The following is a 26,223-nucleotide window of genomic DNA, read 5'->3' as shown; positions in this document are numbered from 1 at the left end:
TATTGGAATAGAGCCTTTCTTCTTATAAGATAGGGAACCCTTGCTGCAATATTCTGCCAAGATTTGACAAGGGTATATAACTCATCATAAATATGTAATGAGAGTAGTTTTGACAGGCATGGAGTTAAGTAGGTTGCATTCTGGTTTTGTCTGGACATTCACAATTAAACTCAGGATTTGGAAGACACAACCAACTTAAAATGTTTCAGATCACACTAAAATTGGAAGAGGCATAAAGTCTTCCTCAGCTGGTGTGTCATTGTCACTGCAAAAGGCCTGAGTACTGAAATGTCAGTGAATTGACTTTCTCATCACCCTTCTATTTGGAAGACAAGCAGACAGCACATTCTTTTAAAATAAATATTTTAATAGTACTTGGTACTTTGGTTTGCATGTGGTGTTCTGCCTTTGAAATTAAAGCCAGAGAACAAGACAAAAATGGACTTGTTCTGTAGAAACAGTAGCCATTTATGAACTAGGATGATTATATGCTCTTCCAAGAAATATAACAGACAGGGCTGATCATCTTGGCAGACAGCACTCTGCAGCACTTCATATATTTGTATCTCAGTGTATATTTCAAGCACAGTCTTGGTTGGGAACATACTACAGCCCAACTTTTCAAATGTGATGAGTAGTTTTGCATTGTCTTGTTTTGTTCATTAGAGACATTTTGTAAGGTTTTATATTTGCTAGCGCTTTGCAGAACAAATCCTTTCAAAGGAACTCAGGCGAAAAATTGAGGCATCCAAAATCATTAGTCATTTTTGAACAATCTTTCTTTCCTTGTTATTTGATAAAATGCTTCTCAACAGTTCTTGATTAGAGCTTCTAAGGGAAATTAAGGGTCCAGAATATGGTTATCAACAAGAATGCTCAAGTGACGTTCTCCATTTTGATGGATACTTTTTACCTATGTTAAATATAGTACATGGATGCAATGCTGTAAGCCAGCCTAATCAAGAGCACGTCTAGCTCCTGTCTGGCCCACTACCATCTTTTTCAGAAGATACGGAGGTGTGTTGCCAAAACTGTAAATGCTGCTCCTGATCCAGTGATGTGTAGAGAAGAGGCTGTTTGTGCAGCAACAGAAATGTATTTGCCAACAAAGGAGAGGAATGCTTTTCAGCCCTTTTGGCTGACTCACCCTCAAGTGGATGTGGAGCAATTAGAGGATAACAGCTGCAAGAGCCCTAGTACTCAGGTGAGAGGGATGATGAGGGCCATTTTGCCTCACTAGTCCATTGGCATCTTCATTGGCTGATGCAAATTTAGGACCTCTCTTTATTCTCTCTCTCTCCTTTGATGAGAATGTATGGGAAACTTCAGCGCAAGGTAAAAAGCCTCACAGACTGAAAGGAAGTAGAAAGAAAATCAATCCCTGCTAGCAAGTCTCTAAGCAGTAATTCATCTAGGTCTCAGGCTAAAGTTCTTGTCCCTTTTTCATGATTTGTTGCTACTGCTCCATTATTGCTGCGAAGAGTTGTCCTTTCAACTGTGTAAGCTTTCAAGGTCTCCAGGTAAGTGTCATTAGGAAACCTATTTTTTTTTTCCTGAACAATACGATGGACAAAAATACAATTTTTCTTTTGGTATCTCTAATTCATTTAAGTAGTTGAAATTTTCATTAAAAATGTGAGAGAAGATTACCCCGAGTTTCACAATTGTGGTAACTATTGAAAATAGTCAACTCCATGAAGACCATTGAGAGCTAGCTGAAAGCAAAAACTTGAATTTCAGTCTCCTACATCAGGTTTCTGCTTTAGTAATTACCAGGCTTTTGACTGTCTTGGATAAAAGCTTTTTTCCCTCTTTCTCCCTTCCTTTTCTTTACTTCTGTATTCAGAGAAACGGAATTTTTCTAATAAACTCATCTTCCTAATGTACCTTGTAGCCTTCTGGCTGTGCTGTCAACTCTGGATGAAGACATTAGAAATAGATTTGTTGCTTGTGTGGCAATTTTTTTGTTTGTTTGTTTTTGGTATGTTGTCCTGACTTACTTTCTCCTACAACTCGAGCAAGAGATTCCTAACTGAGAAAAGCTGGGCCCATCAAGTTATTCAAGGGACTAATTGGAGGATGATTGGCAATGGAGGGTGATGAACGTGATTCCTCATGTGATCAGGAGATCATTATTACCTCTCCTTCTCACTGTAAAGCTACATAAATGTGTACAGTACTCATAGTTTAAATGTGCAGAAGAATGTAGCCTGTATGCAGAGCAGGTCATGATCAATACAATTTAAGCACTTCGTGGGCCATCTGGGCTTTTAGTTATGTTAAAATGGAGAAACAGCTGCTTTCATGTTGACTGCAAAACTCCAAATACTACTATTGTACAATATTTTTCAGTATTTAGTTTTGTGTCTTTTAGTGAAAGGATGCATACAAATCTTAGAAATGTAACATTAGAAAGAGACCTTTTTTTTGGCTCATCTCCTTTCAGTGAGATAGGATTTATGACAGATGTTATGTCCTTCATTGTCTAAGCAGTGACAGTACTTCCCTGTCCACTCTAATGATAAACATAGAAACACTCTGAATTAGAAAATTTTTTCCAATATCTATCTGAAATTTCTGCTGCAACCAAAGTTTCTTTCTCTTTTTGCTTCTGCCAGTGAGATTGGCGAACAATTTATCACTATAGCATTTTTACCAACCTTCACATTAAAGAACTGTTGTCAAGTTACCTGTAAGATTTCTCTTCTCTAGACTAACCCTACTGAATTCCTGCAGCTTTTCCTTTTAGGTCACATTTTTAAAACCTGTTATTACTCTTGATGTTCTCTTCAGGACTTGGTAATTTGCTTTTTTCTGCCTTAAGCAGACTGGGTGAACTGCAGTCAATGTTCTAACTGAGCTCTCACCAGGTCGATGAAAAACAGAGCAATTTGCACCATTTCAGACTTACACTTCCTGTTAGTACAGTTCAGAATAAGTGCCCCATATGGTTGACGCTTATTCAGGTTTAATCTTAAAACCAGATTCTTCCCTGACATAATATGATTGTTCATTTCCCTTCTTTGTATTTATGCTCTTCGTTTCACCTTACTATGGGCAGTGCTTTGCACTGTTCCTATCTGGATTTGTTTTACCAACCTTAAACCATTTTTCTGACTTAATCAGGGGCATTTCAAATTCTGATCATCCATCCAAAATGCTTGTAAATTCCCCAAGTACGATGCCATGTATGGATTTTGTGTGTTTATGTCGTTACTCAAATGATTTACTGATATTATGGCTTGAGTAGTTTAAAAAAAAAAAAAACAACAAACATATCAGGATGGACCTCTGAAAGACCTCACGTAAAGTCTCTTACTGTGATAATGAGTCATAAACTATTAGTTTTTGAGATTATTATTATTTTGCTTGCCATTCTGCAAATATTTCCAGTTTATTATAATGTTACAGTGATGAATACTTCACTAAAGCTGAGATGTGGCACACCAATTGCTTCATTAAGCTAGCTAGAAGGAAATTCCATTGCTCTAGTAAGACTTTTTTTTAAGACTGTACGTCATGGAGGTGGGTATCTTATTTACTTAAGACTGTACGTCATGGAGGTGGGTATCTTATTTACTTATATCTATCCTCAGAATGCTTAGCAATTCTTCTAGAATCTTCCTAGGTATCAGATAAGGCTGGGTGATCTCTGATTCTCAGGTAAACCTTTACTCTTTTAAAAATAGGCTTTTTTTTTTCCCTTCTGCTTTTGCAATATCAGTCATACTTTTCCCTAGAAAGCAGGATCAATTTCTGATCTTGAGGCACAAGTGTATACACCTGTGTTTCTGGGGGACCTCCTTCCAGCTGTAATTTTATTCACTTTGCAGGCCCATTGCATTTCCTAGCTGTCACTAGCTAGATAGGCATGCATATATTCAGGCACTCCCAGAAATCTTTATGTGAAAGAACTGACTTCATAAAACGCAGGATAAAGCCCATAGGACAATATAGCATTTTCAAAAACTATCTCACAATATTGTTATTTTTAAAAATATACTTAAAGAAATGTTATTAGAGATGGAAATTTACTTGTACCCTGTAAAGTGGATGAGTTACTTGCTAAGGTTCCACATTATACAAAGATGTAAGTGAACGTGCAAGGTACAGAACATTGAATAATTATTTTCTTCTTTTCGACATCTGAAACTTATGAAGGAAATGAAGTATCTCAGGAAAAGGTGAGCTATGACTGTGGCTACAAGATAGCCAGAACTCCTTCTCAGGATAAGAGGATGCAGAAAATATTGAGAACTGTTAGCATAGGAAAGCCATAGTCCCAGCCTGAATTATCTAATTACAGTAATAGAAGGAATTTTACTATTAAGCAAAACTAAAACAGTTGGTAGAGTTTGTATAAACTAATTTGGAACTGTAAACACACCCCACAACCCCCCCATCAACCAACTATTTGCCTTTTCCATAATCTGGAGAGGGAAGAGGAAGGGTCGCAGGAGTGTCTGTATTTTTGTTAGATACCATGCATTTAAATTAGTGTGATTATAGTTTTTAGTGAAAAACATGTTACAGAAAGTCCTCAATTTAATGAGATGGTGGGAAATTATATAAAAATAATAAAGCATGAGTTAAGAAAGTTGCAAAAGCTAACTTTGCTCTGTAATTTTTATTTTAAATTAACAAAGCATCAAGATTGTTGCATGGGTGCTTATTTGCTTGTATTTATTGAAGAATTGAAACAAGAATGCCTGCATTGTTAGAGCCCAGCCATTGTCACTGGATATGTGCAAGCAAATAAAGAGAGAGCAAAGGCATAAGAAAATGTTCAGTATATTTTAGCCTGCCGCAATTATTTGGTGCGAACGATTCGGAGTACTTCTAAGTCCTATGGGGTGGTCGGGGAAAGCTGTTAAGTGTATGATGTTGATATATAAAGCATATCTCTGAATTCCACGCAAGGGCAATTACAAATAGGGGTCTTGCATAAGACCTCAAAGAAGCACTACAGTAGATTGACACCATTCAGCCAGGATTACCATCTCAAAGCACCGTTCCTGATGCTTTCATGTTCTAACACAGGTCAACTCAAAGACCAGTTGAATATAGGAGATTTTTTTACGTGTGCTGAAATTATGAATAACACTAGTTAGTATTATGTCAGAATGGTAAGAAAGTATGCCCTTAAGAAGCTCTGACAAGAGCCCTGTGGCTTGACTGTTGCAGGTGAAATGTATCAGTTGCAAGGGAATGGAGCAGACCTTTGTCAAAGTATTTTTTTTTTTTCTGAGGTATTTCTGAGTGCTGCCTTACTTTCAGTGAGAATATTTGTGGGAGGCTGACTGCTACAAGGTTAGACAAAAGACTCTACTTCAAAACAAATCCAGTTTTTAATCTGAATGACTAATTAGGCGATCGATACACAGCTTCGAGCAAGGCACCTAGAAGTAGCCAATACTCCATTCCAAACTGAGAACTCAGTTGGAATCTCACAACAGAATAGAGTTTTGCAAAGTCTCATAATGAAATATCAGACCTCTAGTGCAAGTTGCCCAGCTTATGTAGAATCAGTTGAATCGTATCAGTGTACACCGGCTGAGGATTTCTCTCATGGACTTGTACCAACAGAAGCATGGACAGTAAGATAAATAAAATTGGCAAGCCAGGTTTCCTTTTTGGGGGCTATAGTTTATCAGGGAATTAAGCTTTAGCATTATGGGGGAGAAAAAGCCTTTTAAACATGAAAATAACTAATGAACATTAAGCAGCAATTAAAGCAAACTTAAAAGTGAATAATCGTGCCTTTCACTAGTAGTTCAGATATAATATGTTGTTATTTTTCTTTCAGAATGCTCAGTCAAAAGGATTGAATTAAGAAAGGAAAGCAAGATAATAATAGCCTCCTACTTTAATTGTAAATACCGATTTCTACATCAAAGGCTCCATTTCTGCTTTTAATACTAAGCAGAGAAAGCTTTGAGGATTTAATACTTTTTTCCAAGCCTATGTTTTTTAACTCCAGAATTCCAAAATTGATTCTGCTCTCCCAATATGTGGTCTTTCATCGCACTGTTAACTTTGAGAAAAGTCTTTGCAACATTTCAGAAATTCTTTAATAGAGTAAATGGCTACAGCTACAATAACTAGTTCTTCTAGGCCATGGGTGCTCATGTTTCTGATAGCTGAGAAGCAAATGTCTTTTTATATGTTGAAAGGGCGACACATTCAAGCTGTGATATGTTTTATTGCCTAAGACTTCATCATGTTCATTAGGCCTTGAAATTAAAGTTTCTTATAAAACTGAATGTATTTCTGCTAAGATTTGCATGGATTGATGCAAGACCATAGTTGCATTGAAGACAAAACTTTTTTTTTTTTTTTTAGTAACATCAAAAGTTACATGTCACATATGCTCAATTTTTAGGTTAAGTCAAAAGCTACTGCACTCTGGAACATTAACATGACTTTAGGCATGGTAGATCAATATGATGATTAATTTTGAGGTGTTCACTAGAGGACCTTTTTCATGCTGGAGATGTGGGACAGAAAGCCTTGTTATATGCATTCTTTATATCTCCTAGTAGAAACCTCATGACTATGATTTTATAGCATGACTTATTTCTTCTTCATCATAACGACATGGAGAATGAGAGCCAAAAAGGTCTGGTGCTGTTTTTTCTGTAATATCTATGTCTGAATCGACCAAAGTCTCAAAAGTCCTTCCATTAATTTCAGTGATTTGCTATCCGTGCATTTTAGAGGCTGATTTGATGGCCTAGGACTGTAAAAGGACTTCAAAAATTCTTCATGCTATTGTTGTAATTGCTGTTACTATTAAGAACTTTTTTACTTATTCACTTCTTTTTCATAACTATGAATCTAACCATCCCTAAGTGGATATTAGTGCCGTGCCTTCTTGCGGTTATTTGATACATATATTTGATATATTTCCAACAAAAACCTTGGGTTTTTTTTTTTTTATGAAAAGGATAAAAAAATGACTTTTCTAAGTATATGGGACGAACAAGAAAAAGGAGGGGTTCCAAAAAAGGTATACCAAAGTTTCTATCTTGTAGCAAATTGTATACAAATTTTCCATGATTGCAAAGTAATTTTTTTCCTCTTGCTGTAGTTTTGAATTGTTTAAAAACAAAAATAGTAGCCTAAAAAGGAATAGCATCATGACAGAGAGGACCACATTGAGTATGTTTAGCTAAACTCTCTAATCCCTACTGTTTTGATGGAACACCAAGATTTTCTGTGTTGCCACCATTTAGAGTTTAGACTATACCACCCTCACTTTCTTTTTTATTTCTAGGTTTATACAGACACATACTTGTGCAGCATGTATGTAAATATGTATAATCTGCGGTGACAACCGTGGCGTGTGTTGGAGACATGCAAGTGGAATTAGTAGTTCTGTTTGTTCTCGGTTTGAAATCTCTATTATTCTATAAGAGGAAGGTACATTATCTAAGCTTCCAAAAAAACCTAGGGTCTCTTATTCATAAAATCAACTAGGGGAGAATGTTCAACCTGGAAAATGGTGTTAGTAGTTAATACAGAAAGGAAATGGACAACAGTCCCAGCAGTAATGTAAAAACAGGAGATCCATGCTTTAGGTTAGTCTAACTAGATTAGAATTTCTTACTTACACCTTGCTAAACATTCATTCAGTATGAGCCGAATGAGTAATCATTCAGAATGATACCTGTAGACTAATAACATTCAAGAGCCCTTTGGTTAATTTTTTGGTTAGTGAGTTGGGAAATTGTAGTGATGCACCATGAATCTACTGAAAAGAAGTAAATTATGCTGGCTCAGATGACATTACAGCACTGGAATGAAACTGTACATTACTTAGAAGGATACCTTAAGGAGCTCAGCATATTTTTCTTATATTCTGAAGTCATTATGAGTGTAAATGTCCCAGGGAGTTCCTAGTGCCATGCAGTTGTTGATACTTGTTATAGAACCTGGGTATTTGCATTCCTATATTCTTGGAGCACAAGCTTACAAGCAACTATTACAAAGTGTAAACTACAGTGGCACAGTTGCCCTATAGAGAGAGAGAGAGTTTCATGCTGCTTCTGCTGTGACTAGAACTTGAGTGGCGTAATCGAGCTATTTTTCTCTATTTCGTGTGGCTCTAATACCCATGGTTAAGGGTCAAGACCCTTAATCAGTTCTCTGGGAGTCCTGTGTATCTGATTTCATGCTGCCCTGAGACCTTCCATAGAGAATTCTTGCAATCTCTTGTCTACTGCTATTACCATCAAGAATTTCTGTTGGCACCCAGCAAAATGAGGTCAACAGAACCGAAAGCAAATCAGGAAAAATCTTGTGCATTTTAGGTAATCACTGTCGTACTTCAGTGGACAACTTGCAGGCACATAAGAAAAACAATCTGAATAGCAGTTAGACAATTATGTTTCTTTTAGCAGCTCAACAAGAACAAAGTTACAATCTTGGAAAAAAAAAAAGGCAAACAATTAACACATGTCTATTACCAATATAGGGGGAAAAAATGTAAACCTTCATGGTAGTTTGACTTAAGATTTAGGGGAAAAAAAGAAAAGCTTCCCAAAGAAGTTTGAGAAACTGATGAATGTCTACGATGAGATCAAGAATGGGGAAACTCAAAGCAAAGGAGAAGTCCCAAATACAAAGTCAACAATAGCTTGCAAGATGAAACCTTGTACTGTATGAGAAGTCCCTGATATATTTTTCTCGCATCCAGTTATGTGAAGGTAATCCATTTTGTAATGTTAACTTTTGAGCATTGCATACCTGCCTTCATTGGCATGACTATATACCATTTCTAGTTCCTTTTTCGCGTTTGCAGGAGTTCTATGATTTTCTGGCTTGCTATGGTGTAGCATAATACTGGTAAGGTAAATGTCTCCTTTACACAATGCCAAAGCAGTTATACTATGAAGGTGATGAGCAATGACTCCTGTTTGCACATTTGGGCATATTACAGGTCTGTCAAAAGAGTAGATTGTATAGCTGTGGAAATAGTGGTCCTTGTGGTCTTAGGCCACACTTTTTTTTTTTTAAATCATATAGAAATTTATAACATGGATTAAATGTTTCAGTTAAAATCCTGAGGACAGGTCAAACAGCATTTAGATAGAATCCTGTTCTCTATTAATGTTCTAGAGGGAAACCTAACATTTGAAAAGCTCTTATTACCAAACAAAATTAATATTCTTACTATCTTTAAAGGTCTGTTCACTTTTCTTTGCACAGGGTGCCCTTGCTGATCAATGGATATTTAGTGTGTATGTGCTTTTCAGCATTGAGAATAGGACATAAAATAGGACTCTAATGAGTTTTCCTCCTGTAAAGAGTTTTGGGTTGGATCTGGATTTTTTTTTTTTTTTTTTGGTAAAGAGTATCTGGCTTTACATGTATACCAAAAAGAGCTCAACTTGCTGTTGTTTTCCAGAGCCTTTGATAGTTTTAGTCCCTTCATCCATTATAATTTAAATATTACAGTGTTGTGTTTGTTCTTGTTGACTGTGAAGTTACCATCTGATCAGAAACAGATCAGAGGACAGTGTTATAGGTGAATATTTAAAAAGACTCCATTTGAAAGTGGGTTAGCCCTTATAACCATGATTTATATCATCTTGGCCTCATTTGGAATAATAATGAAGGATCACAGGCCAAAAAATTATATTGGGAACACTTTATCTCATAATTGCATTGGGCCAAGAACGTGAAGGGGGGGATTAGCCATCCCCCCCATAGGTGGTAGGGGCAGCTTTCTGAAAAGTTGGCACAGAATTTTGTCGAAAGGTGCATCTTTGCCTGTATTCAACTGAAAAGCCTAAGACCCGAGGTGGTGAAATTTAACTGTAATCTAATTTAGTAAGCTCAGGCTTTTTTTGAGTTCTAATCAAAGGTTTGATTCCTCTGGCAAATTACTTGGGTTCTATGGCTTGGTTCTGTTTGTAGCATGGGAATAATAATAACAGGTAGCAGCACATGCTGTGAAAGGATATGGAAGCTGGTACTGAGTGCCTCTGTGGACACCTACCTTTGCACAGTCCTGGCTGTTTGCCTGATCAGTGCTGCTGTTCTGCATTAGAATATCCATCTGCATTTCATGGCAATGTTGTTACATAAATAGCCCTGGCATCCCCTGACTATGTTTTTGTTTTCTCTTGGAAATCTAAGTTAAAGTTCTTAATAAGAACAGACACTTCCATGACTCTGTTCATCAGGCTGCTCACATGCCTCACTAACACGGAGAGCTAAAATTCCATAGAGGGAAGCTTTTTATTCCTTCTGCCAGCACCATCCAGAGGCAGAAAAAAGTTATCTTGAAAAATGAGTGAGGCTTTTCTTTGCAAAATTTCACATAAATTTCTATCAGCTGAAAAATCTTTCAAAACCCAAAAGGCTTAAAACATTCAGTCTGCCATTGTCTTGGCAATTAATGAGGCCTGATCTTTAAATGAAGCTGAACTCAAAAAAAAAAAAAAAAAAAAAAAAAAAAAAATTCATATTGTCCCCTTCAGAAGTATAAGGAAAAACAAAATCATGAATAAAAGAGATGATTGAAGAATTGTTTTATATGATTATCTATTCGAGATTATTCTGTCTGTCCTTGTTGTTTTGGATACGATTCCCTTTTTCTTCTCCTCCGTTTCTAGCTGAATAGTACTATGCAACTCTGAAGGCCTTATAAAATGAATAAAAAAGCAAGTTTAGGTAAACTGATGAGGCCACAATTCTACTGTCTTAGCTACGCATCTGTCTTACAGAAGAAGCCTAAACAGCCTGAAAAAAAATTACACTGACTTGAAGTGTAAGCTGAAATTTGAGCTTAATTTTTTTTTTTTTTTTTTTTTTTTAGATAGGACATATGTCAGGTAACTTTAACACATACCAGCCTGCTTATATGATGTATTAAATCTCAGGGAAATGTAGCTCTCTGGTATCTATCTGTAGCTCTCCGGTATCTATCTATACCTCTCCACCAGACAGTTTATCCAGTATAGAATTCACTAGTTTGCTCTAGCTGCCTCTGCTATGGAACTGAATAGACATGCTGGTTTATTATTTAAGATAACATCTTATAGAAATCAGTCCACAGAAATTAGTGGTTACCTGCCTAGCCGGTCACTTCAATGCATATATTCCATATTTACCTGTACATACACATTTGCATGAGCAAAATTGAAGTCAGCTTATACTCACCCTGGTGATAATTACAATAAAATTTCCTCATCATATGAAACTAAAGGGGAAATTATATTTTGACAGAGGAGTCATCAGGATAGAATTAGTACAGATTGAAACATGTCTGGGAAAATTAAGTGCATGCACCTGACAAATAGATTAATCTTTCTCCAAAATAGCATTGCATTTGCTTGCAAATGGTGAAAGAAATCAGGAGACCCATGGCAAAACAGGACCTTTTTCTCCTTTGGAAGATTTTGCTTGTAGAACAGGATATCTTATATGGCATACTAGAGATAATAACATTCAAAATTCTTATGAAAATAGTTCTGCATGTCACACTTGAAAGCTTTCACACGCTCTGTGTTCCTGTAGAAAGTTCATGTCATAGTTACACAAACGAAAAAAATTGGAAGGAAGATTAGGATAACACTGTGAAGTTCAATAGTAGTCTGCCTGTGAGTTGATATAAATAGTTAACACACTGTTGGCATCTGCCATTCAGACTGTAATTCATTCTTCATCATAGGAAAAAGAGAACTCTCTCTCTTCCACGAAACTGTTAGTAAGTGAAGGGATGGCCAAGTCTAGTGCACCCTCCTATAGATAAGTCACTTAAGAAATTGTAGGTATCATCAATGTATGTGACTACTGCTTAAGAATGTGAATATTTATGGGAAAGAACTACTTTTTCTCTCTGAATAGTGTAAAAAGCTATGTCAATTTAAAAGTGCTGTGGTGGGGGAGGACACCAAGCAGTTTTGGTGATGTGTTTTTTGGAACGCAGCATATGAAAGCAAAAAACCCCACAGAAATGCCTTTATTAGAAAGCTTGATGTACTGTTCTGTTTTCACTTATTCAGAGATCATGGGGATTAGAACAGAAAATACAGATAAAACCAAATAGGGTGGATCAAAGCACCTGTGGCTACTTAATTTTGTAACTTGATTATTTAAAGTTATTTAAAATTATGGCAGATTTCTTGCATGAAGCCCAATTAATACCTTTCGTAATGAAATGTGAGTGATAAAGTAAGACTAGCAACCTGGACTCTAATTGATCATAACTTTCTCCCCACCCCCCCCAGGCTACAAAGACTTCAAGGACAATCCTTAGGTCTGACTTACTGGGTTCAGTGCAGTGGAAACTGGGTGCTTTCTGCTGGTTCGTATTACATGATAGTTCCTGGCAGTTGACTGAGTTTACCAGATTCATTGTAAAATGTGTGGGTCAAGATGTCCTTCCTTGTTGTACCTCTAGAGGCTGTGTACCGCAAACTGTTAGAGCTGCACTTGATTTTTCTCTTTGGAACACTTCCTGAATTAGACTTGCTAACAGGTTATTCATGTAGGCTTCATTTCCACGCTAGGAAGCACAGGTTACAAACTGTGAAACAGATCACCCTGTCTGTAGCCTTGTCCTTCTTCTTTATGGTTCCATTACTTTGAAAGGAGATGTGTGGTTTGTGGGTTTTTTCCTCTCTTGTTTCAGTCTTTACCGTGAGAAGATGTTGCAGGGAAGAAAAAGCAAAATTTATGTGCTTCAGGCTCCTGAATTATCCCTCTATTCCAGGGCAATGTATGTCAAGGCTAATGCTAAGTGTATGCATATAGGGACAGCAAGCTATGTCCTACGAAGTATAGTCCATGTCTTCTGGAGGTATGCAAAATTTCTGATGGTTGGACTCCTTTCAGGTGCTTAAAAACATCCTTCCCTGTTTCTGAGTGGCCATGGCACTATGGTGAAATAAGTCCAGCCCCAAAGAAGTTGTGGATCTTCTGTGCAGTATTTGCCCTTTGTTGGTGCATGACCTTGTCTGTAAGAATTTTGTTTTGAGGTTTAACAGGAAGGCTGTGTTAGCTGGTGTATAAGCTGACCAGTGTTGGCATAGATTGAGACCTTCTGATGTGAAAACACAATCATTCACATACAGAAGGAGATCTGTAGTCTCCTCAATTTTATGAGCTTGACAGTGGAAACTATGTTTTGTGTCTGCTTACCTTTATGCACCCTGTGATTGTATCTCTCTGAAATAGCTTGTCTCTTAGCTCTAACAAAGGAAAAGAGCGCCTATTTGCTTGAGCTGCTAGCATTTTCTAATGCAGGATGACAAAAGCCTGATTAAGCTAAGAGAGGAGGCTGTATTAAGAAAAAATAATTATCTGAAGATAGACCCTTTAAACCCGCTGTTGTAACATGAGGAAGAGACAGGTGGATAACATGCCACCTTCTAAATCCACAGCTCACTTGCACCTCAGCTGAGACTCATTTCAAGGCAACTGCCAGACAGATGTTGTCCTCCTTTATGTTTGTCCACGTCTTAAAGAGGATGAAACCCGGGCAGGGAAGGGAGCCGTACTGCCTGCGGTGTGTTATGCAAAGCAGGACTGTGGAAAGATCTGATCGTGGCAGCGCAGGCGGTGTAAAACGAGACGTACTGGCTGAACGAGTCACTGGCCTCGAAGGCACAAGTGCCTTGAACTTTTTCTCAGCAGGTGGCACTATTGAGCTTATCAGGTTAGCAGTGCTAGTTCCTCACAGGATTTCTCCATCCCCCCCAACTTTTTTTTTAATTATTTTGTTTTAATATCATGGTGATGCATTCTGCATGTATCTCAAACTGCAAGTCGTGACAGGGTGTTGTACCCCATTAGGTGCCAAGGGCAGCAAAAACACTATAGAGGAACAAGGTTTCTCACATTGTTCATGCTGGAAGTCCATGTCCATTTCTTTCCGCTACCAGAATAAAAACTGTTCTGATTCTGTGTAGAGCCTATTTGTATTATATTTTTAGTGACTAATTCTATTCTTTAGTTGAAAGAAATTGCATGCATATTGATAGAATACATAATGGCACAGCAAACAGAGTTACGAAGAGAGTTTAAGATGGTCAAAGTCCTCTCAGAATCTTGCCCTGTGCTCCAGATGCAAAATACTCCCTATAGGGAGGACCTACACAGTCTTTATGAATGTTGGTTCCAGCCTTGTAAGTAGTTGCCTCCCAAGCAACCTATTGACAACACTTTCAATGTCATTCTGCAGAAGAACTAAAGTATGAAATACTTTTAAGACTAGGAACATTGTGGTTACTCTAGTTACATTTTTTAATTTCCCTGCACCTGTCAAACTAGTTTCCAGTAGCTGAATGCTCACATTTCACCCCTGCTGGTTCACAATGAGATCTTAGGGCTATCGTTGATGTAAAACTGAACATAATGAAGGTCTAATCTCCTAAAGTTGATTTGTATTATGACAATTTTGGGTTTAAAGGAGCTAGCTGTTCCCAAATAATTCTTGTGTGGCTACTGTCTGAATTAGCTGCTTCTGTTTAAAAGAAGTGTAAACTAATTCAGATCTGTGTACCTTTTTTACTTGAAAAGAGCAGGGCCAATGGCAGATGATGAATAAGAAGAATCAGGAATAACAACTAAGAATAATTACCCCTGCAAACAGTTCCTCAGTGTAATTTGCAGGAGATATTCTGCATTAAGGCTCATGAGGAAAAAGAAAGAAGACAGTCAATCACTCGAAAATGCTTACAACTGGAATGTTGGTATTCTTAGCAGGTAAATAATAACATCCTTCATACATCCTCATTTATGTGCATAACACTTCACAAGTAAAATATAGGTTCCACAAGGCAATTAAATGTGTCTGTGTTCAGCACTTCCCCCCAGGGGTTACCTCTGCTGTTCTTTATGTAGATCACATCCACTCTGGGATGAACTGTGCCCATGACACAGTATGATGCAGACGTGTCTAAGTTATTCCCGTGCATATATTGTGATGTCTTACTCATTATTTTTAACACCGCTTTTCTGCAAATGTCAGCATATTCCTGTACTCAATAACGTGAAGCAAGAGCACATTGCGTATTATGTGTTCAGTTTTACTTGTCTTTGTATGGGCAATTAAGAAGTGAAAAGTGACTAAAAGGTACGTGCAATTCTGATTGTGGTCTATCCTTAGCTGCTAGAAAACATGGGTGTGGTCATGAGATATTAAAAATGTATTACGGAGAGCTGGAATAATAGTGACCACTTTTAGCAAGGATCTTATACTTCATTCAGAAACCATCTGTTAACCTATCAGTTATTGCCTAGATTTATTACTTCATGAAAAAGAGAGTATGTTTCTTTACTCATCACTTCTGAGACACTAGTAGCTTTTTGGGCAGGTATTACATCTAACTGGAGGTTCAAAAGATATAGGTGTTTTAGAGCAGATGTTTCAGCAACATCTGATATGACTAATCATGGGTGATTCCTTCAGCAACTGAGAGATGCTACTGGAATATCAGAACTTATCCTGTCTTAAGACCAGTGAGAAATAATCAAGCTGCAGAGATCGTGCCCAGAGGTATGAAACATGACGTTTTTCAGGGATCTGTCTCCAAACCTTGGTTGCTCAAAGAAAAAGTGAAGCCTCTAGACAAAATTGTTTCCTAACACAACACAGAATAACATCAGCATCCTCATAATGTACAGCTGTGTATCTTGTACCCTGTGGAGTTTAGTCTCTGCTCTGGAGAATTGCTTACATGACATTGCCATCTGGATGCATACAAATTATTTTGTTCTTAGTTTTATAAAAACATTAGCCTGGCTGCCGAGGGGAGGTCATTCAGGGTGTCTTTATCAACACTACGTAAACACATGTTCCCTGCCCAGACAAGCTTACAGTGTATTGTTGCAAGGACACAACAGTTGCTTGATGGAAATGATAGTGATGCTATAGGTATGTAAGGAATGTAGTAGTTTGCCTACTTTTATTTTACTAGTGAAGAGTGTCACTGCAGCAAGCCTCTTCTTCTTGTCTGTTACTTGTTGCAAACTACATCTGTTCTATGGTAAGCCCCGTTTGCTGGACATAGTATGAAAATGTCTCAAAGTCTACATTTTGGTCATCCAGTGCTCTTAATTGTCCCACGCTGACCTTGCAACTGCAAGATATCCTCCTCATAAGTATAGTGCTTGATTTATTGCTGTTCCCCCTCAGTCAGGCTTCCAGCAGAGTAGCTGTTCTACTTACGCTTCTTCAGAGTTCAGGGACATATTTGCTCTCTGGTTTTGAACAATCCTGAGCAGATTACACCTCTTTTGTCATCTTTATATTGGCTGACTGTAAATTATCAAACAGACTGTAACAAGTATAAATAAGGGGTAATTTAAAAACAAATTATATTGTATATTTTTTTTGTTGGTTTGTTTTGTGGTTTGGTTTTATTTTGGGGGGGAGGGTTACTTATTTTGTCTTCTTTTAAGAAAAGTCTTTAGTGAAAAAATGTGTTAGGACATGTTTGTACGTGCAATGCATGCGTCAGGAATTTGGCAGGTTGTGTGGGTATGCTGAGATGTTTTACAACCTCAGGAAAAAAAAATTACATTTTCCTGTATTACCGATGGCCAGTGAGGAGAGGGTGTTTGCCACCTTCGGATCCTTTTGTTCATAGGATGTATTTTTTCCCCAAGCAATTAAAATGCAATAATGATGATAACAGTGCTTTGACATATGTGGGTTGAGATTTCAAATTCCTTTTGGAAAAAAAGTCTCAAAACATCAAAGCACTTCACGCTCTTTAGCTGTGTCACCCTGACAGCCGCTCTTGAGCAATACATTAATCCCAATTTACACACAGAGAAATTGAGGCATAAATAGATAGATTAAATATACTAAGTCTGGATTATACCAGAAAACTACAGCTTCACTACGGCTGTCTGAGACAAGGTTTGGGAATGTGTCAAAGGAGGAATTTCAGTTGGACCTGTAGTTTGCCTGCAATTACACAGAATCATAGAAATTTTGGCTCAGAGGCATCTTTAGTGATCATGAAGTTGAAGTTCCTGCTCAAAATAGGACTTTGGCCAACAGTAGATCAGGCTAGTTGAGACTTTGTCTACCTGAGTCCCCAAAAACCTCTAAAGCTGGAGATTGCTCAACCACACTGCTCACCTGTTCTGGTGCTGTGCCATCCTCCTGTGAAAATGTTTTTCTCTTACATCCAGCCTGTACTTGCTGATGTGCAATTTGCAACTGTATTCAAATAATTGACAAAAGGGTGAAGCAGAGATACCTGTTGGCCTTCCTACCACAGAGGAAGAAGTTCCATTAAAAACTGCCTCTTCTTTGTCTGCTGAAAAGGACACTTGAAGATCCACGAGTGCTTAAGCTTAGATAGTTCTTTTATTCTTCCCTATTTGATGAAAAAGCAAACAGACATTTAGGCTGTTGGAGAATAAAAAAAGAAAAGAAATATCAGGCAGTAGAAAAATTTTCTCCATTGTCCAGTCACAAAACTGAGTCTGTTGAAACAATAAAGTTGTTTAGTTGTGTCAGAATAATAAAAGGGCAATCCTGCTTGACCATCCCTCATTTGTAAATGACATGAATATTAATATTATTTTTATGTATTCTTTCATGACAACATAACTTGTTTAACATCAACGGATGAGTCCACTTCAGGCTCTATTTATTGTACCATCGGCCATCTAAAGAACTTGGAGGGACTAAGAAGTTGACAGGTTCAAGCATGACACTACTTGTTTATACATACGGCACTCAGTGAAGAATGCTCTGCTGATCTTAGTAAAGCAGCTGCAAAACTATTTGACTGAGAAACAGCAGGTAAAATGATGTGGAAATGACTCTTATACATACTACATGCAGCACAGACTGTCCATGCTGCTGAAGAAGTGGAAGAGTAGCAGCTATGGACAACTAGCTGCAGCAGTAGAATTAATATGACTGGCTAGGAAGTTTCAGAAAGAGGTGTTCTTAGAAAAAGAGAGAATAAAGAAGAATATTTCTCAGGTTGCTGTTGTGCTTCAGTCCTTTTAACCTCTAACAGCAACTCAACAGCACTGTGCATGAAGTGTATTTCCCTACTGGTTCCCCTGGCTTATAGTACTTAACTGTTGAGGTCTACTTAAACATTAAATTATTCCACCCTGAGCTCAAATTAAGGCTTAAATTCTTGAAACTTTGACACAAACATGTGACAGGTTATAAAATGGAGCTAACCTATGCTGCTTTATTTAGAGAGGTGATGGATTTGGGGAACCCATGTGACCTTTTAGAGGTAGGAATACTGAAACATTCTTGCTACTCTAATTTTGTTAAAAGAATACAGAACAAGAGAAATATACAAAAGGATAACTGATGTTGCTTCTTCATCTCTTATAGAGTAATCTTCTGGATTATTTCAACAGGCTGTATTGAGGTAAGAAATGCTGATATTGTCTCTTAATTACATAAGCCACTATCACTGAAAGTACTCTTACCCTTGGTGTCTCCAAGTTATATTATGTTGTGTTGCCTGAGAAAGAGGTAGCAAGAAAATATGGTTGCTGTTACAACATGGTACTCATTTTTCTCTTTGTACTACAGGGCAATAAGCTATCCGAGCTGTTTTCTTAACTCATGTGAGTCCCTCTCTTTACTGGCACAGCTTTTCTGCCCAATGCAACTCAGTTCTCTTTGTAGAAACCCACTAAATTCTGTTTTGGTTGAAGACTGTGGCGGGGGGGTGGGGGGGGAAGCTACCTAAGCAGAGGCTTAAGTAGGAAAGCTTTCTTTTGGCAGCCTTGTGACAGAGCATTTCCTTCATTCCTCCTTTCCTCCTCCTTGCCTGGCTTATTAACATGTTGACATTTACAAGACATGTCTGTGAAGACTATTTTATGGTGCTAAAGAAAAATTACTGGAGGATACTAAGAGCTCTCAACTTCTACCCTTTTTATCAGAAATTACCTAAAGTACATTGGATTATTCTGTCCCTGATCAGAAAAATAATTTCAATGTTTTATTAGATGTGGATGGTGAATATTAACTCCACATGAACCTTTCTATTTTCTCTAAAAAAGTGAGATTGTGTAAGAAACATAGATGTCAGGGTGGATAGATGAAAATAAGCTTTCAAGACAAAGCTATGGAAAGAGGTTTAAGGGAGTCCTTGGCTGTTTACAATGGAGATTGGTGAGAAGGGAAGGTTTTTCATCTCTCTTTGCCGCAGGTAAGAGTGATACTGAAATTCTGTGAGAAGTTCCAGTACTCATGTTCTTCAAAAGAGTCTTGAAAGTCTTCTGACAGTGCAAAAAAGAAACAAAGCCCCTGTGTATATGAATTGGAGATTATTATCTATAGAAACACAAAAGAGGTCAGCCTGATTAGTTGACCACCGGGGAAGACTGAGAGGTGGCATTCATTACAATGTATGAGTATTTTCAAAATACAGAAGTACTTTGTAGGAAAAGCTGTTCAGTGGAGAATGACTTAATGACTTAATGGATATCAGGAAACTGAAGCCTGAATGAAAGTAAAATAACTTTAAAATGCAAACTTCTAACTTTGAGATTATATTTTGCTGACCTTGCATCAGGACCAATGTATTCTGCTAACCAGTTACTAACCCAGAACAGAAGGGAAGTATAGGATAGTCACCTTGGAAAAAGAGGGGGGGGACATGCAAGAAGATATGTCAGATATAAATTATTCGGCTATATAACTTATGCGTTGCATAGTTGTAGGTGCTTGTCATGGGGCATCTACAGTTTCCATCCGTTAATTTCATAGTTGACTTTTTATATACAATTGAGAAAATTATATTTTTCTATCTGACCTTAATGAGCAGTGACTTTGCATAGCTGTTTTCATTTCAGCCTACGCTGTAATTCAATAAAGTTAAAATACTGGTGGGTTGAGATTTGGAGGGAATTATTACTGACTTCCTGGCTTGTTTGTCCATGGAGACTGAAGGAAGATTTCTGTGTCTGAACCAGAGGCCAATGAAGGACACCCCTTATCAGTCTGAAGACAGTGTGGGGTCATCAGACTCTTCCGTGCCACCAGATATGAAAATGTGAAGAACAAGAATGCACGTGTACTTAGCATTTTAATGCTATAAAATAATTCTGTTTACAAGATTGTCTTCTCCAGTGACTACCAACAGTGCGTAATAAATCACCTAAATTATATCTAGAGAGTCTTACTATTCTGTAATTGCTGCAATGGGGTGTTTTGTATGCTGTGATTGCTTTCTACTATGCTCGTTTCACTTGGAAGACATTGAACCTTTTACCTGAACAAGTTTTCACCCTGTACTGTGTTTCCTAGGCTGCACAGTAGACAATACTGTTAAAAGAGTGGGGGTCAGGGAGAGGGAAGCAGAGTGAAAAAGTGCATTCTGAGAAGCATCTAAATATGTTGTCTCACCACGAGTAAAGTAGTAACAATTTGAACAATAGCTAGAGCTTCTTATGATGATTTCTTTCCTGTTCTTTCTATGAATTCTAGACCAGCATGCGAGGTGAAAGCTTAACTACAGCAGTTTACTTCAGAGACGCTCACAGGCAGTGGAGCGTGCCAGACTTTATTGGAATTTGAAACTGCAGTCAATGGCATTTTCTGCCATTCTGATGCTCATCCTATTCAAACAGTAAATTTACTATCTAATCACGAGTTGCCTTGTCAGTCTAAACAGAGTAATGCAGGGCTTCAATGCATAAGATAATCTAACAAGAATGACAGCTAGTAAAATTACTCTCATGTTTGGTTTTTCATTATGGAGGGAGCGTTTTTTCTTTCAGAATTAGTGGCTTTATATTCTTTGGGTCTTTCTAGGTGCCCGAGTCCAAGTTATACAGGGCAATCAGAAAGGTGGTCAGCTACCACTTTCCACAGCTATATAGTACAATCAGACATTGATGGAAAGCAAACTAAAATGTTGTGATCGCTGTAATTGCTTCATCAGAGGCAATAGGCCTCATTCTTTATTCCTTTTCACTTTGGGTAGTTGCATGCAAAGACTCCAATTCACCTGGGCGAAGAGTTCATGGGTCATGATCCAGCAAGTATTTTCTAATCACTGATGCCCATTGTAACATTTTGTATTCTCTTGGCACAAATTTAAGCAGACATAGAAGATTAACAGCCCTGGAGAATCAGGCCGATGGTATTGCTGGAAGTCATTATTGACCTTTTAATTTTGTGCATTATGCACACTCAGGGACACACTCAGGATAATGGTATTTTTAAAAAAATCAATATTTTGACATGAAAACCTAACAAGGACACTAATACAAACTTAAATCAGAGGTGTTACAAACAATTCATGTACAGCCAGATGCAGAAGGGGTATGCTCGGCCCTGGAGGCCATGTAACTTTCTGTTGTGCATATTGTTCCGTTTGGATGGTTGGCCTCCAATTTAACATTACTGAAGTAATTTATAAAGTGCATTTCTTATGATTTACATTAAATATTTAGAGGGAACAGTAAACATGATAGGTAAGAATGAATTTTGCTGAGAAGTGTGACTTTGAACACGTCTGTTCCTTATACGTGCTATCTTTAATATTAGTTCCCCAGGATAAGATGTGCTTACTTAGATGTTGTATAAGGTAGCCTAGCATACTGGACACCTGAATCTATAGTAATCTAGAAGTCTATTCAGTTAACTGGAAATCAGGAACGTTGGCATTATTTTCCTATTGCTGACACAGCTTTGCCAGGTAACTTGACTTGAATCACTTCATCTTGTATGGTATTTTTGTACTACAGATATAAGACTTTCAGCAGCAAGAAATAAATACTGTGGAATAGGAAGGATGAGAGAGACATTTTTTTTTTTCTTACGTTTTGTACATTTGTCATGATTTTTTTTTTATATATACCCCAAATATATACATTTATAGAGCATCATTGGCCTCTTGACACACATCCCCTGGCAGAACGCCATGCAGGAGTAGCTATGTGAACCATTGCAAAAACAACCAAGTCAGCTGACACTGCACAAGGTATTGGACTAAGAACTATTAAACTTGCAGAATGAAGATTCTCCATGGTTACATTTCAAGCACAGCGCATTTGAGGAGCTTGTACTTCCACTGTATATGCTACTTCTGTCCTGAGACTTATGAAGAATTCATGTTCTAGAGCTGTTTATCTGGTAGTTTTCATCCAGAAACAGATTCACCTGTCCTGAAACCATTCCTAGCCAGAAGCAAGGAAGCGTCTGTCTGAGGCAGCACATTACTTTCAGAAACAAACAGCAATGGTACCACCCTCTGTTTTGCCTCCATCAGGTCCTTGAGAAGTGGGCCTTGCTACTGTTAAGCTGCTGCTGCTACCACTGGCATGGGGTGAATGAGATTTTTAGACAGACTACAACCACTGGCTGCTATTGCCAGTTGCAGCAGTATCAGTCACCAGCAAGCTTGGCTCTTTAGATCTTTTTCTGCTGCCACCCAGAACTCAGTGGAACCCTGCCTTTTCTCTCCCTTTCTTAGTCCCTCATCTCTGTGGTAGCTAAATTCAGTATCGCCCTCGAGTTTCCTTTTAACTATCCATTGTTGTTTAATCTGAGCTCTTTTCAAAAGTACTGCATTTACCTGAAAAACACATGAAATTAATATTTTAATTAATGGAGAATATAATGATATATATATTTAAAGAAAATTTCGTATTTCTTCTCTGCACTAACTTATTAAGTAAAAGGTACAACTCTTTCCGGAAGTGGCATATATAATAATGACAAGGTATGGGTTTCCATTCAGGCAAAAACCCAATAAACTTAATTGAACAAAGTGCATTAAAAAATTGTAAATATTGTTCTTCATTTTTTTGTGAAATATCCACTGATCCTATGCTGAATCTATATTTCCATCGGTCCGCATGTGGAGAAGAGCCATCTACCCTTGTGTAAGTTGCTGGTTCGCAAGAAAACTACTTATAGCAGAGAAATGAGAATCCTGTATGTGTGAGGAGTTCTAAGCCTAGGTTTGGTCTGAACAGTTCAGAGTCGGAGCACATGATTATATGGGGCTTCAATACTTCTTGCGTCCAGAAGAGGACTAATACTTGGCAAACTTACTGTTATAATGCTTTGAACATTTCTTATTGAAAATTATTCTTGAAGAGCTTGTATTGACCAAACCAGCTATACTGTGCACACCTTTGGAGCAAAGTTCATGTAGATAAATTATGTCACATGAATTTTAGCGATGACTAAAGCTACAAAATATAAGCTATTATCACTTTTAATGTTGTTTGTTGCTTTGGGGTTTTTTTGGTTTGTTTTTTTTTTTCCCCCCAGAAAAGGTAAAGGATACTATGAAAAATCATATTTTCTGAAAGGTGATGTAAGGTTTGTTGCGTGCAGTATTGTTGCATCGTAAGAATTGTGTTTGGGAAAACGGACACCTTCACAAAGTCTTCTATTCTAGAAGACCTATGTCTCTGGTAATCAACTGTATCTTCTCCTTAGACTGAATGGAAGGATATTTTGCAAGAGTCAAATTTGTGATTTCTTGACTGACTTATTCATGTGACAGAAGTGCAGCTTTATTGGAGCGCAAATGGAGGTGCAGAGTTTTAAATGATTACACAAAAGTGTTCTAGGCTAATAATCTACTGGTACAGGTGTGAAATGCAGAATATGTTTTCATAACAGACAATGTTGAGTGACAGCTGAAGTAATTTATAAGAAATACACAAGTATTAAGCTCCTCCATTAGAATCACTGTGACAGGATCCAGTGAAATTTTCTACTTGACATATTAACTATTTCCACTTTTTGTTGTGCTTTTTATTAATCTAATAACAGCATCAATTACACACATAAAAAAACCTACCTTGAGTGTGCGTGGGAAGCCTGCTTCTCAAAGCTTCCCGTTTGATTTGTCATTGATCCAGTTTTATGGGATGTTCAATACAGGATAAGCAAAGAAATCATGCAGTTTTTCATAGTCTAGAATGAGTGACACTATTAAGGGCTGGCTTCTACTTGCTAGCCACTGTTTAAGTTTTCTGTCACTGTCTGTCAAATTCATATAGATTGGCATGGCATGATGGTTCTTTTCCCATACTCCAGTTGCTTATGGGTCAAAATAACTCTTTTAACTAATCACAGAACATTAAAATGTGTCACTATAATTCAGTGCACTTAAATATCCTGCCTTGTGCACTTTATAATTTATCTAAGTGACCAAAACTCTAATGCATGACAGACTGACCACCTGCCAGCTTCCTTTTGCTTTGTAGCGCAATTGTCTAATATTGTCAGACTTCGATGCCTCTTTCCAAACGTTTTTTCCCCTTTTATTGCAGCAAGAAGGGACATGCTTTGAAGGCTCGTTCCTTCTCTGAGTGGACTTGGTAGAAACGGAAATCTAGCAAGATCAGCCTGTAAATGTTGTGATGACTCATGTTAATTATTTATAGATTAATTCTGTGGAAAAGAACGTGATACCACTGGTAAAAAGCAGTATATCACAACCTTTCATCCTACTCAGATTAAATAGTAGTAACATTTGCAAATAAGAGCCATTGGGCTAAATGGTATAAAGATTTGGGATTTAACCATTACTTAGTGTTCAGAAATGCTGAAGCCACTTTGCTGAATGAGGGCAGCCTAAAAGATCTCTCCTTGTAATCAGTACTTTTTACTTTTAGTCAAGGATACAGAAAAGTCCAGGAGTGAGAAATAGACTGAAAAAAAAATGGCACAAAACCATCAAACCCCAAAAATACACACCCCCACAAACAGAAAAGGTGAAGGAACATAAGTACATCAGGACAACTGGTAAAATTTCAAGAGTAAACTTGAGCATAGGAAGTTCCACCTAAACATGAGGAGGAAATTCTTTACTTTGAGGGTGGCAGAGCCCTGGCACAGGCTGCCCAGAGAGGTGGTGGAGTCTCCACCTCTGGAGACATTCAAAACCCGCCTGGATGCGTTGCTGTGTAACCTGCTCTAGGTGACCCTGCTCTGGCAGGGGGGATTGGACTAGATGATCTCCAGAGGTCCCTTCCAACCCTATGATTCTATGTGTTTTCGCCTTCCCAGAGGCTGTCTGTTTCCCCTTCACTTTACTGTTGTAAATCAACTTGAGATACTTAAGTACTAGAACATCAGACAGCTGTTTTTTATAGAATCATTGTAGTTATTTCAATAATAGCAAACTCTTCAGGTATTCAAGTAAATACTATGCATAGTTCCATTGCAATTATATGTCACAAATCATAAATATCCACCTATGCAGCATTAAAAAGTGTCATCTCGGGATTTTCTTAATCTTTGAGAAAGACAAAAACTCTATATTTGCAAGATAGTGCTAAGTACCTCTAGAAGATCGTGAACACCTGTATTTAATTCATATGGTATGATTAGAAGAAAATATTTATTTCTACTGGAGAGCTGTGAAATGATTTGATTGTTTGCTCCTAATGCATGAACAATGATTACTACCCTGTAACATTAGTGAAAGCAAACATTTCACAATATGAAAAGAAAAAACCTGAAAGAACCTCACTCAGCTTTATGTTTTTCAGTTTCAAGAATACAAAGTGCTATATTAACTTCCCTGGAGCCAGACCGCGTAGCCTATATAATGTGCCTTTGCTAAAGGATTGAGGAGAAACAAGTCACCTCCTTATTTCCATGTGACAGCTAGCAATATTTATGGTATATCTGCAGAGCTGCTGCTGTTCTAGATAAATCATAGTAGGCCCAAACATTTTGAAATATTTTTTGAATGAACAGTAAATACAGAATTCTTTTTATTTCTTTCATATTTTTTAAAGCCCTTAGTGTTTTGAAGAATTCTCCATCACCTTGAAACTTAAATTTACTTTTTTTAATTGACATTATGTCAGCATGACATACTTCAAAGATTGGATACTTTCAAGGAAATCAAGCCTACCACTGCAGGACCTGGATAAGAGGTATGACATGCTGTCATGCAAGAAGGCAAGGAGTGAATGGACAAAACAAGGCACTTCTCTCTGACACGTGGAGCAAAGTGGGCACTATAGAAAGTCATGTTGCACTAGGTCTGTACAGTATATTCCTTCAAGAAAAAGGAGGCAGGCCATTACTGTCGCTGTTTATTTCTCAGTTTTCTCTCAAAATGCTGAGCTCACGCTTAGGATTTGTAGGAAATCAAACAGCCGTTCATTCTGTTCTGTCATAGCTTCAGAAAGCTATGAAAATAATTTTACTTGAAAAGAAACCATTTTGTTGAGGAAGGCAAGAAAGAGGTGGTATGCTTGTGTGTGTGTGAGAAAGAGAGCAAA

General features: G+C 37.6%; 1 long non-coding RNA gene across 3 annotated transcripts; it reads left to right on the top strand.

Annotated features, from left to right (window-relative positions):
* The first annotated feature begins 1,324 nt into the window (after window positions 1-1,324).
* On the top strand, window positions 1,325-23,520 carry LOC141744821 (uncharacterized). Of its 3 annotated transcripts, XR_012587590.1 has the most exons (4): window positions 1,325-1,520; window positions 18,191-18,230; window positions 18,335-18,371; window positions 19,930-20,078. It is a non-coding gene; the product is annotated as an uncharacterized LOC141744821 (long non-coding RNA). The 3 variants fall into 3 exon arrangements; XR_012587588.1 differs by lacking the exons at window positions 18,191-18,230; window positions 19,930-20,078 and adding an exon at window positions 21,843-23,520; XR_012587589.1 differs by lacking the exon at window positions 18,191-18,230.
* The last annotated feature ends 2,703 nt before the right edge of the window (window positions 23,521-26,223 follow it).

Source organism: Larus michahellis, chromosome 6 (genome assembly GCF_964199755.1).
Source record: "Larus michahellis chromosome 6, bLarMic1.1, whole genome shotgun sequence".
Classification (NCBI taxonomy): domain Eukaryota; kingdom Metazoa; phylum Chordata; class Aves; order Charadriiformes; family Laridae; genus Larus; species Larus michahellis.
The sequence above is the reverse complement of the archived record's forward strand: the minus strand, read 5'-3'. Positions and strand labels throughout refer to the sequence as shown.